This window comes from Rutilus rutilus (assembly GCF_951802725.1).
Source record: "Rutilus rutilus genome assembly, chromosome: 25".
Classification (NCBI taxonomy): Eukaryota; Metazoa; Chordata; class Actinopteri; order Cypriniformes; family Leuciscidae; genus Rutilus; species Rutilus rutilus.
The window spans coordinates 2,836,096-2,848,942 of NC_140229.1; the positions used below are offsets into that span (position 1 = coordinate 2,836,096).

At 37.0% G+C, this 12,847-nt stretch overlaps 1 long non-coding RNA gene across 3 annotated transcripts in view; it reads right to left on the reverse strand.

Moving 5' to 3' along the window:
- Nucleotides 1-12,847, reverse strand: part of LOC311284857 — a 29,239-nt gene that overhangs the window by 8,745 nt on the left and 7,647 nt on the right. For all 3 annotated transcript variants that reach the window (XR_014626272.1, XR_014626273.1, XR_014626274.1), the window contains exon 3: nucleotides 8,038-8,214. This is a non-coding gene — a long non-coding RNA (uncharacterized lncRNA). The remainder of the gene's footprint in view (nucleotides 1-8,037; nucleotides 8,215-12,847) is intronic.

The window sequence follows — 12,847 nt, forward strand, 5'->3', positions numbered from 1 at the left end:
GTTTTGTTTGAACAGTTCATGATTCATTGAATCATTTGAGTCCATGTGGAGCAAAATAACTAACTAGCTGAAAAAAATTAAATTATTAATAATTGAATAATGATTTAGAAAGATAACCCACTTAAACAGCATCATAGGAGCCTGTAATTTGCAGGGATAATGTAGTCATTTACTCGCCCTCATGTCGTTCCAAACCGGTTTGACTTTCTTTCTCCTGTAAAACACAGAAGAAGAAGATGAAGAGGGATCCAGACAACATTTGGTTTAACGGACACAGAAATTCATACAGGTTTTGCTTACGGCTGCTTATAGGCTTCTAAGACTACACTGAAGCTATTTAAGCATTAAATAATTATTTAATGATTAATCATTTATTTTAATCTGGCAATAACGGTGGTGGAAATAGATAAATGCACTCTAAAAACACATTGATAGTCAAAAGTAACACACACCAGCAGCTAATTAATAATTTCAAATGAGTCATAAACTGTTCAAACCGATTCATTTCAATGAATTCAACTTTCCCATATGATATTTCAGGATTGTGTTTGGTTATTGCATGTGTGTTAAAGCTGCAGGGACAACTTGTTACAGCATTGCTGGTTAAACTTGTAGTTTTGCTGCTTTTAAATGATTGCTTAAATGTGCTTGAGTATTTTCATTATTGTTTTTGTTTTGAAAAATGAAACGTTGGAACAAACTGAATCACTAAAATAAATTGAACGGCTGGGACTTTCTTTCTCCTGTGAAACACAAAAGAAGAAGAAAAGTCAATAGGGTCCAAAACAACAATTAGTTTGTTAGTTTAATGGGAAAAGAAAGTCATACAGCTTTTATTTACTGGCTCCCTGCAGCCATTTAAGTTAGTAGCCTTTTAAAATGATCATTCAGTGATTAATCCGTTTATTTTTATCAGTACATATCTGACATTTAGGGTGGTGGCACGAAATAGACACACGAAATTAAATTTCAAAACACATTTAATGGGCAAAAGTACAGCTATTGAATAATTTTGCTGCACAGGACTCGAATGAGTCATTATTTTAAACATGAAAAGACAAAAAAATAGGAAAGTCATAGAGATTTGGAACGACGTGAGGATGAGTCATTTGGAACGATCCCACAAAATATTGTACATCTTAGCAAGATATAAAATAGTTTCAAGTCGACATGCGCACAAAAACAGCCGTGAATCAAACCGATTCACTAAAATGAATCAAATCCTGTGAAATAAGAAGAAAAGTCAGTGGGATCCAAAACAACAAAGACAGTCATACAGGTTTGGATTGACATGAGGCTTAATAAACAATGACATGTTCATGATCTAAGCAAGCTATAGGCACGCACACACACACACAAACGGGTCGTTTTGTGCGACAACAGGGGGCGTAGGTGCCTGCTTTAAAACTATCCGCCCGACGGTGTGTCCAAAAGAGGAGAATCTGCTGGATTGTTTCATGCCGGTAACCCAAAACTCTCTCTCAGCGCGGAGAATCAAAGAATTCACATGTTCCCCTCCGCACTTCACTTCCCGATAACTTTCCTGATTTATGGGCGAGCAGCTGAGCGCAGCTGTGAGGTCTTTATTAAGTGCAAATCTTTATTGTGTGCGCTAAAGGCTGTAATCATATGTTTGTGACATTTTAAGAGCGGCATAATTAGTCTTCGGAGGCTCATAAAGGAATATATTCATTCTTAGCACGCATTAACAACCTGCGTAAGATCGCTTATCGCATTAACAGCCTGCGTGAGATTGCTTATTGCTTTAAAAGGGCCTGGGCATTAGATATGGACGCCGCTTTATGACACATTTCTTTTCCCGTCGCATCCGTTTGCAGTATAGATTGCTGTGCATTTGAGGTTTATCTTGTTTTTTTGGGGGGGGGGGGGGGGGTTGAAAAGCTACTGCAAAAACCAGGAGAGAAAGAAAGATTATGGTGGTTAAATTTGCAAGGCTGGATCTCTTAGGTAAACCTGATTAAACACATCCTTCACATCCCGTGTGATGATTTACACGAGGTTATGACATGGACGGCGAGTTTATCACGTAAAAGTTCTGAAACTCAAGAGGCTGATAATGTTTCACAGCAGCTCTAATGGAACTGAAACTCTCATTCATAAGAAATGCCTTGTGGGAAATCTCCTCACACCAGCCGTTCTTGGTGCAGAAGAGATGCTTGAAAGTGTTTAAAGTCAACATGAAACGGCATCTGTAACCCGTTTTACTTCTGAAATGTGTCATTTAGGCCTACAGAATATTCAACTGGGATTTTTTTTTGTGTGGATTTTATCGTTTGGGATTTGGTTTGATGGTGAAAAGTGGGCGCTTTGGTGAAAAAAATGGCACTAGACGTGAACGCATATTTGCAGTCGATTGGGTAAAACTTTATTTCAGTGGTCCACTTTAGACATTCTACTAACTAGAAGAAACTTTGCAACTGGATGTCAACTAATGCCGGGTTCAGACTACATGATATCAGCCTGATTTTGGGGTTAAATCGTGTCTTGGTGATTCGTAAAGGACAATGAGCGTCGAGGTGCAAGAATTAAAGGGTTAGATCACCCAAAAATGAAAATCAGTAATTACTCGCCCTCATGTTGTTCCAACCCCGTAAGACTTTCGTTCATCTTCGGAACACAAATTAAGATATTTTTGATGAAATCTGAGAGCTGTCTCACTTATTGAAACTTGCCGGCCCAGAAAGTTAGTAAAGACATCGTTAAAATAGTCCAAGTGACTACAGCCTTGAGTTGACTCGGGGCTGACAACTTTTGAGTTTAGCTTGGAGTGAGATTTTTTTCTAGGGATAGGTTGTAAAAACAAATATTGCATCACAATAAGTGTAATTGTGATTGTCAAAACATTTGGTAACTAAATAGAATTTTATGACGTTTAGTGACAACATGTTACAATGTTTACATTGTAGCGTACAATGACTGGTAGGATACAGTTTTTATTATTGCTTGACAAAAATTTCAAGATTTCAATTCCATTCTTGTGATTTGATTCCGATTTTGATTCAATATTGACTAATTTGGATACATGTTTTATTTAAAAAATGTATTTAAAAAAATAATCTCACCTAATGCTGTAAACATAGAGTGCCCAATCTGCTGGTATTATTAAAGGTTAAAAATAACAAATTAAATTAAATTAAATATAATGCAGTTTTTGTTATAACAATTATTTAATGACATAAGTAAAAAATATAATAAATATGTAATATAGTGCTCAGCAAAATCTCCTCTCTAGCTATTTTTTCTATTCAGTTAACATGCTATGGTCATTAAATGGCTTTCCTGAGGTAAATGTAACGTTATGTGACATAATTGTTCTCCTGCGTGGCTGAAAAACACTAATTGGTTGATATTATGTATACTTTCGGTAAGTTGTACTGCATCTTTAAATAAAAAAGTAACAGATGATCGGTTCACGTGCACTTGAACTGAGGCGCTCAGCGATCTGTCACGTCACATTTACAAGCGCCAAACGTATTTTTGTCTGAATTTCGTAATAAAATTGACGGAATCTAAGAGCTGAGAATTAGTTTATTATTAAAAGTACCTCTTTGCTCCGCATTTTTTCTGTGCGTGAGAAAATGGATGTGTGGCGTGAGAGCGTGTGAAAGGTGTCAATTGCGTGAGTCTCACGGTGAATGCGTGAGAGTTGGCAGCCCTGGTTGACTACACTACACCCTTAAGTTCATCAAGCGACGAGAATACTTTTTGTGCGCAAAAACAAACAAAAATAACGACTTTATTCAACTCTTCATTTTCTTCTGTGTGTTTCTCTGAGCGAGTTCACGTAGTGTTACAGCGCAGCGCTTCTGGGTTGTACGTCAGAACGGAGGCTCACTATTGGCCGACGCTGGTCATGTGTGTGATGCTGGCCAATAGTGAGCCTCCGTTCTGACGTACAACCCAGAAGCGCTGCGCTGTTAGACTACGTGAACTCGCTCAGAGAAACACAGAAGAAAATGAAGAGTTGAATAAAGTCGTTATTTTTGCGCACAAAAAGTCTGTAGTCACTTGGACTATTTTAACGATGTCTTTACTAACTTTTCTGGGATGGCAGATCTCGATTACCTAGAAGCCTATGGAGGAGTGAGACAGCTCTCAGATTTCATCAGAAATATCTTAATTTGTGTTCTGAAGATGAACGAAAGTCTTACGGGGAACAACATGAGGGTGAGTAATTACTGACAGAGTTTTCATTTTTGCGTGAGCTAACCCTTAAATCGTTTTATCTCATATAGTAGTGTGTAACAGTGGATGATGACCGACACGGCGTCCACTGTCGTTTATCCTTTTTTAGGCTTTTCCGATGACAAGACAGCCAGAATAAAACACGCCGCTTCAGAAATGTTTATGAAATGTTTATGAATATGAAATGTTTAAACAGAAATGTTTATGCTCTTGTTTCTAAAAGTCATTCTCTAGCTCCGCCTTCTCGATGATCTCATGCACGGCGAGCGATGATTGGTCAAGAATTTAGGAGTCAAAATCACATAATCATGTAGTCTGAAACCGGCATAACTCTCAGTCGAGAATCAGTACTAGTTAGTGTTAGTAGAGTAAGTTGACATGTAGTTGCAAAGTTACTTATAGGCAGAGGTGTCAAGTAACGAAGTACAAATTCTTCGTTACCTTACTTAAGTAGAAATTTGGGGTATCTATACTTTACTGGACTTTACTGGACTTTTTACTTGTACTCCCTACATTTTCACGCAATTATCTGTACTTTCTACTCCTTACATTTTAAAAATAGCCTCGTTACTCCTATTTAATTTCGGCTTGTTTTCATTCCGGCTTGTCGTCGTTAAAAAAATAAATAAAAATTGGCCAATTACACAAACGGTTTAGATCTGAGTCCCGCCTCCTGAATACACATCGCTAAACTGATTGGCGTTGTGGTGTCTTTCTAACTTGTGAGAGGCTGTAGTCACATTTGGTTGTGCGCAGCGCCAAAACTCCTCCGAAGGAAACCTAGATGCGGTAAGCGAGGGAGAAATCGGGGCAAATCGCGTCAAATGATTCAGAGAGAGAGAGAGAGAGAGAGAGAGAGACAGAGAGAGAGAGAGAGATATATTTTTTTTTTCTTACATTACTTTTACTTTTATACTTTAAGTAGTTTTGAAACAAGTACTTTTATACTTTAACTTCAGTAAAAAGCTTGAGTTGATACTTCAACTTCTACAGAAGTCTTTTTAAACCCTAGTATCTATACTTCTACCGGAGTAATGAATGTGAATACTTTTGACACCTCTGCTTTTAGGCAGTAGAATGTCTGTTGTGGATCAAAATAAAGAGTTAGCAGATATTAAGTCTACTAATACTCTATTGACTGCTAGTTGACATGTAATTACCTATAGTTATTGAAATCGTTAAAGGAACTAACATGTTTGAATGATTACAAAAACAAGCAATGTGCACAGATAATTAATTCACAGCAAGACCAGGAACATGCATTAATGTACCCATTTTGATTTCAATGTTCGATGTTGTTTGTGTGTCTATGTGGTGTTTTAATATGCTTTAAGACAAAGCATGTGTAAATTCATAAGTCGACACCATTGCTGAGTATTTCCTCCTTAAAACTGCAGTGACAGTCTCAAAAACACGCTTTGAAATCACTGGTGTTTCTGACGTCACAAACTAACTTGTAACCAATCAGATCAACGTGTGATCGTCAACCAGTGGATCTCTGAGCTGAGTGAGTGAGTGGAGGCGGGGCTCATTTGCATATTCATAGAGCCGCGTATACTAAATGAGGCGAGGGTGTCGAGTTGCAGTCAAGCTATTTTAAGGCATGGAAAAAACTTTTAAATGTGTCATTTTGGTGAGTTTTAAGGGATAAAATAATCGACTACGGCGGACTTTAAGCTTTGGGATTTTGCGTGGAAGGGTGTAGCGTGCTGAAAAGATGTAATGCATCCAACTTTCTAAAAACAGACGATGTAAATGCACAGATGTCCATCCATCCACAGGGACCATCTGTGTCCCAAACAGTTTGTCCTAATCATCACCGTGACCCTCAGCGTGAAAGACAAAACCTCAAACTGACACGAGAGATCATGGTCAAGTACCGAAGTGCCATTATAGCGGCTCTACATGTACCATTAGCGCAAGACACAATAATAGGCTTTAAAAGACACTAGACTGCTGCAATTTGTGCTGAATTTAAAAGCCACAAGCCTCCGTCTTAAACAAATCGAATTTATGTGGCATTTTTGGGCTTGGGCATTGCACAGAAGCGGGTAATCCGCGGCGCTTCTTGGCACGGCGCTCGCACACACAGCTGACTGGCGTGTAAGACTGCCTCAAATTGGAGCAATTGAGCTCAAGCTAAAGCAATTACATCCTTTGTGTTCTCCACGGGGGACGTGACTAAACTGAGCTCGTGATGAACCGGGAGGCCAAGACCGCTTCAATAACCAACAAGTAACTGAAGATAGAGCTCCAAATTATCCACATACATTACCTAAGTACAGTGACTAGAGATGCACTGATACAGACATTTCAGGTTAGCTTTTAGCAAATCATCTGAGGCGAATTCTGGAACTCATTCGGGAATTAGTCATTAAAAAAAACTTTCACAATCAAATCAATGTGGGTATTAATGTACAAAAACTGAATTTGTAATTTAATATTTTATCATTTAAAGTTTGTAAATCTGTAAAATATATTGAAAATATGATTAGAATTTAAAATAACTTTTTTCTGTGTGAATATATTGTGAAATGTAATGTATTACTGTGATCAAAGCTGAGTTTTCAGCATCATTACTCCAGTCTTCAGTGTCACATGATCCTTCAGAAATCATTTGAATATGATGATTTGATACCGAGTTACTATCAATTTTGGAAACAGTTGTGCTGCTTAATTTTTATTTTTTTATCTGTGATACTTTTTTCAGGATTCACTGATGAATAAAAAGTTAAAACAAGAACAGCATTTATTCAAAATAAAAGTATTAATTCTTAAAAAAAATAAAATAAAAAAAAATGACCCCAAACTTTTGAACGATAGTGTATATTGTTACAAAAGATTTCTATTTTAAATAAATGCTGTTCTTTTTCACTTTTTATTCATCAAAGAATCCTGAAAAACAAACTTTTGTCAAGAATTTGCATCAAAACACATTTTATAATTTCACAATTTAAAGATCATATTGAGTTCGCAAGGCAGCTTTTTGGGAAATGACTAAATTGTATTTTATTTAAAACACACACACACACAACACACTAAAACTTGTCAAGAATTTGCATCAAAATTCAAAACATACATTAAATTTTATAATTTAAAGTTTAAAATTCATATTAAGCCAGCTTTTGGGGAAATGAATAATTTGTTATTTTATTTCTAAAAAATATATATTTTTAAAGTAAAGTTTTGTTTGGCTGAAGGACTCAAGGCGCAATGGGAAAAAAATATTGTAGCCGCCCATTAAATGGCAAATTTAAGTGCAAGTGGAAAAATAATAATAAAAAAATAATAATAAATGTGTGTGTGTCAATGTGGCAAATTATGAGAGAACATTTTGAATGAAAATGACATTAATTCTGCTCATGTTTCAAGAACGCTGCTCACACTTTGGTCAAGAATTTACATCAAAAAATGTATTTTATTATTTTATTAAGTTAGCCTAAGTTCCCCTGCCAGCTTTTAATGAAATGAATAAATTGCATTTTTATTCTTTAAACATATTTCAGCCAAATCTAGGACATTTTTAGGCACTCATCATAAGACCGAGCAGAAGACACCATGTCATTAATATTCATGCTGGTGTTTGTCTCTGTGACCCTGCAGATAGAAAACTCTTCAGCATTTTCACAACATTTCATGTCAAAACATGATTGAATAACTTGTGAGGAAAAAGAGCTCTGATATCAGCTTTCAATATCGGCCAAAACACATGATATTGGTGATTTATCTTGTGTCCCTTGCTCACACTCTATTGCAGTACAGCAGCGCAAACACAACAAACAAGCGCATGAAGTGCGTCAGTGCACACACAACCTCACAGAAGCTCCTCACCTCAGCGGCGCTGTAATTGCCCCGGCGAGGGGCAGTAAATAAAGATTTCAGAGGGGGATAGAGGGTGTTGTCAGGACTGCGGGCCGCTGGGACGTCTCTCCACCTCTCTGGTTCACTGCATGCTGGACGAGATCCAGACGCCATTGCATAAGGCAGCGAGACGTGATGTAAATGTATCTGTAACAGACAAACTTTATTTATACACAAAGCACTCGCACGACTCATTTATATAAATGGCATGTGAAACTACACGGCAAAAAGATGTGTTTCTCCCCAAGTGTTTTTGTCTCGTTCTCCAGTACGAATAAACATTCTTAAATCAAGATGCATTTACTTGAGAAGCAAAATGACTGAAATTAAGTCGTTTATGCTTAATCTGCCAATGGGGTCCGAAAATTCAACTTAATTCAAAGGGGAAACGAGTATATTTTTCTGACCATATTTTCTTGACTCAATATCTTAAGTCATTTCGCTTCTCAAGTAAATGCATCTTGATTTAAGAATGTTAAGATACTGGAAAACAAGGCAAAAACACTGAGTAGGATATTAATTTTCTTTTTTTTTTGCAGAGTCAAAGACAGAAAATCTGTTTGATATTTCATCTTTTACTGTTTGCTGAAGGGCTGGGGTTTTTTTCCCTCTAAATTTGTCATGCGGGAGCAAACGGTTTAACACATTAGAGGAGAGAGTCAATTGAGTCTTTTGTGAGCCATCTGGAAATACCCGACTCAACAAAGCTTCGGCTCTGGTGCCGTATATCAATGAGAGAGACACAGTTTCAGCTCCGCCACGGGCAAAAGACATCTCAAATTATCAGCAAAATGGAGGATTTAAAGACACATGAATCATTTTAGTGCATGTTTAAAATGCATAAATACACTAAAGCAGTTTGTGCTACTAAAACGTCTTTGACATGCAGGAACAAAATAAGCTCAACTGCTTTTAAAACACATTCTGAGGGAAATGAGGAGCATGTTATTGCTCAGAAGATGCTCTTTTAATGGAGTAATGTCTCAGGGAACTTCTTTTGGAGAAATAAACAGACACAAATGAGTCGTACAGTGCGAGTACAAAGCTTTAAATTTAATGTAGATGGCAGTTTAGAAACAATTGAGTTCATACAGAGCGCAACAGTCTGGTTCTGGAAGTCCATTCATTTTCTCCACAGAGAAATTGATTTTTAGCGCTAACTTACAAACCTTTAAAGACAGCCTTGTTGTGAGCTACGAGGTTGTTAATCAATAGTATTCGCTTGTGTTGAAGACGTCAGCCTGCGTTATTTGAACCTAGTTTTAAAATAATCACGTTTAACAGCGGAATACATGGTGAAAAACTACATTACCCATGATGCAGTACAGAAGATTCCACCAATCAAGAGTCGCTACAAGCAAAACGCTCAATGGAGCTCTTTAGCTCCGCCCACTCCCATGAAGCACAGTAAATTACACTCTCAAAATACTTGACATATTTTCCAATTAACTTAAAATAGATTGTTTTTATTTAATCAACTTTTTTAAACGAGTAGTTTTATCTTTTTCCATCGTTTTTAATCTGATTATTGGTGTTCACAATGCTTCTTTTCCCTCTTATACCTGTGTATTTTTATGACATTTTTGATTCAAATCAAAGTTTGTAGTGTTATGATTGGTTCATGGCTTATATATAATGCTTCAACAATTTTTTTTTTTTTTTTGAATCCCTATGGGAGAAATTAATGGGAAAAAATACTTCCAGAACCAACACTGCTGAAAAAAATAAAAAGGCCACTAATGCACTCCATCGAGGTTTGATTGATCTTGGCAAATCTCAGCGCAGTTTAAGATCTCTTCTGAAGATCTCATGCGAATTACATATTAATAAACAGGAAAATAATGATACATAATTCATATATATAAATTAATATACATTTCCACCAACTCTCCCTTTCGAACCGCATCTCTTCCTCCAGAGCGAGTCTATTATCAGAGTAAAGGTCAGGCGAGTAGTTTAGATCATGGTCTCTTCTAATCAGTTAATGGGATTGTCTGGCCAGTGTATAAGCAACAAGACTCGGTAAACATCTCAGGGCAGCTTGTTTGCAACCCGCACAATGACCAAAGGCAGAAGGGCCTCGGGTCACAGAGATGTGCTCCTCGGGCGACCCCGGCGGTCTCGCTCATTCCCTGCGAGATGATGGAGGACGCGTGTCGTGTCGCCCGAAGCTCATTCTTGATTATGGAGCACGGTTGCGCCATAAACCTGCATTTATTTCACTTCAAATCCAGTTTGCACAAGCTTAAAGGGGTCAAATCATAAGAATCATGAGGAGTTTTAGAGATTAAAAAAAAGCTGTTCTATGAAAACATACTCTAACTTTCAGAACTCGAATGCAGTCCAAAAAGACAAGTGTGAATTTGAATTGAATTTGAACACAAATTAAGTTAAATTGGAATCTGAACCAGAATGACAGGAGGTGGAACTGATTCTGATTGAATTACAAGTCAAACTGTGTCGCAATTCAGAGGCTGCACCATTCGAAGGCCGGTTGAGTAACGAAGGACGTCCCAATTCGAAGGCTCCTTCAAATGTGGCCGTGAAATGAAGGATACAACAGATGCATCCTTCGCTGCCTAAAATACCCCAGAATTCATTGCGGCACAGTGAACACAGGATGTTTTTTAACCCTTTAGAACCGGCTGTGTCGTCACCGACACATACCAGCAAGCTGTATTCATTTTACCGTAACTCTTCAACTGTTTGCACTATCAAAACCCTTCAAATTGCCCCTGACAGTAGACAACATGCACTTTTCAGCAATACACGGCTTATTACGATAATTTCATGCTTTCCATCTGCAAATGACAGAGGAGCGGGAAGGAAGGATTTGAACAGAGAGATACGAAGCGTAGGTTAGAGTGTTTTGGATTGCATAAAATAATAAAAAGAAACAAACAAATACATGGAGAAAGAAGTGGTAGACAGCAGGAGAGGGGATTGGGATGATTTTTAATGAAACTTGGGAGGCGGATGCCCGTTACTCTTTCACGTATCTTAGCATGTGTATGTGTGCGTGCCTATGAAAAAAAGTGTCCTAAATGAAAACTGTGCAACCCAATATCACAAAAAAAGACTTGTATATATGTATTGTAGTTCATTTTTCAACTTTATAGTGTATGTTTCTGTGTGTATGTGTTTTTTTTCTAAATAAAAATCAGTAAATTTATTCTCGTTTTTTTAATTTTTGTCTATTTAAATTCTATTTACAAACTCACCACACACAATAATGGTCAATAACTGTAATTTGTTGAAAGCGAATTTTTTTCTGAAAAAGATGACACCTTGCACATGAAGATAGCACATTGTTTTAGAATTGTACAGTCAAAAAAATCTAAATATGTGAAAAACACCTATTTTAGCTTCAGGTTCTAAAGGGTTAAAGAGAGAAGTTGTTAAATTACACTTTTAAATGCAAGTATTGGGTTTCAGCATACTATATAATATCTAATGAATATCTAAAAAAACAACAACTTTAAAGCTGTTCAAATGTTGACTTATCTTAATAAGATGCAATTTTATATGGTTTATACTATTTATAATGTACATCGATAGACCAGGGTGAACGTAATTAGAACGGTTGTGAACCCTGTTTTGTTTTCAGACAGTTGACTATAAGCTATAGGCGACGAGAGCAATCCTCTGTAGGCTTGACCGTCCCGTTTGACAACGCTCGGGTCGACCTTTGTGCCCTTTAAAGTCTGCGTCCTTTGAAGGATGCATAGAAATTCAACAGGTGATGCATTCTGGGAAATGTTCTTCCACCCTGAAATATATATGATGAATTATATAAACTAAATACAAATTTGCATACACTATCGTTCAAAGGTTTGGGGTCAGTAAGACTTCAATAAAAAAAAAAAAAAAAAAAAAACCTTTTATTTAGATAATAATCATAAATGTTTCTTGAGCATCAAATCATCATATTAGAATGATTTCTGAAGGATCATGTGACACTGAAGACTGGAGTAATGATGCTGAAAATTCAGCTTTGATCACAGGAATAAATTAGATTTTAACATAATATTCACATAGAAAACAGTCATTTTAAATTGTCATAATATTTCACAATATTACTGTTTTTACTGTCAAATAAATTGAGCATGAGAGACTTTCTTCAAAAACATTTGTAAACACTTTTAATTCTATCTATCTATCTATCTATCTATCTATCTCCTTGCATCTTGTTTAATTCTGGGGATCATAGAGAAGGTGGAAAAAGGCTGTGAAAACCCCAAATTATGGTTTTTAGTCTATAAAATGTTACTAACTTAAGTGGACTGGCTGGGGGGAAAATGCAATAATAAGAAATTCATGATAGGAGCCCTTTAAATATTCATCTAAAACACTCGTTTCCCTTTTGTTGTTTTCTTTTAAACTCGACCCTCTGCCTATATACAACGAGAAGACAAAACCATATGGTTTGATGAAAAGTTTTGCAGAATGTGCACGGACCCTCGAGAGAGAGTATGCGTGTGCTTTATGGCTCTGTCTCATGATTACAATGTGAGGTATAATTGCAAACACATGTGAGCCATTTCCATTCGCTGCGATGAAATCATTGCATGAAAAAGGGCGAGAGAAAGAGAGAGAGAGAGAGAGAGAGAGGGCGAGAGAGCAGACAGCTCCCCCCAACATTCCTTCGTTCCCTCTCCGCAGCATCTTGAGAGGTCGGAGGTCACCGTGAGGAGATCAATGCGATCAGACACAGGAGTATTGTTTCAAAAAGCAGGAGACATGAGAGGCTGCCTGCAACAGGAATCCCTTCGGATCAAAA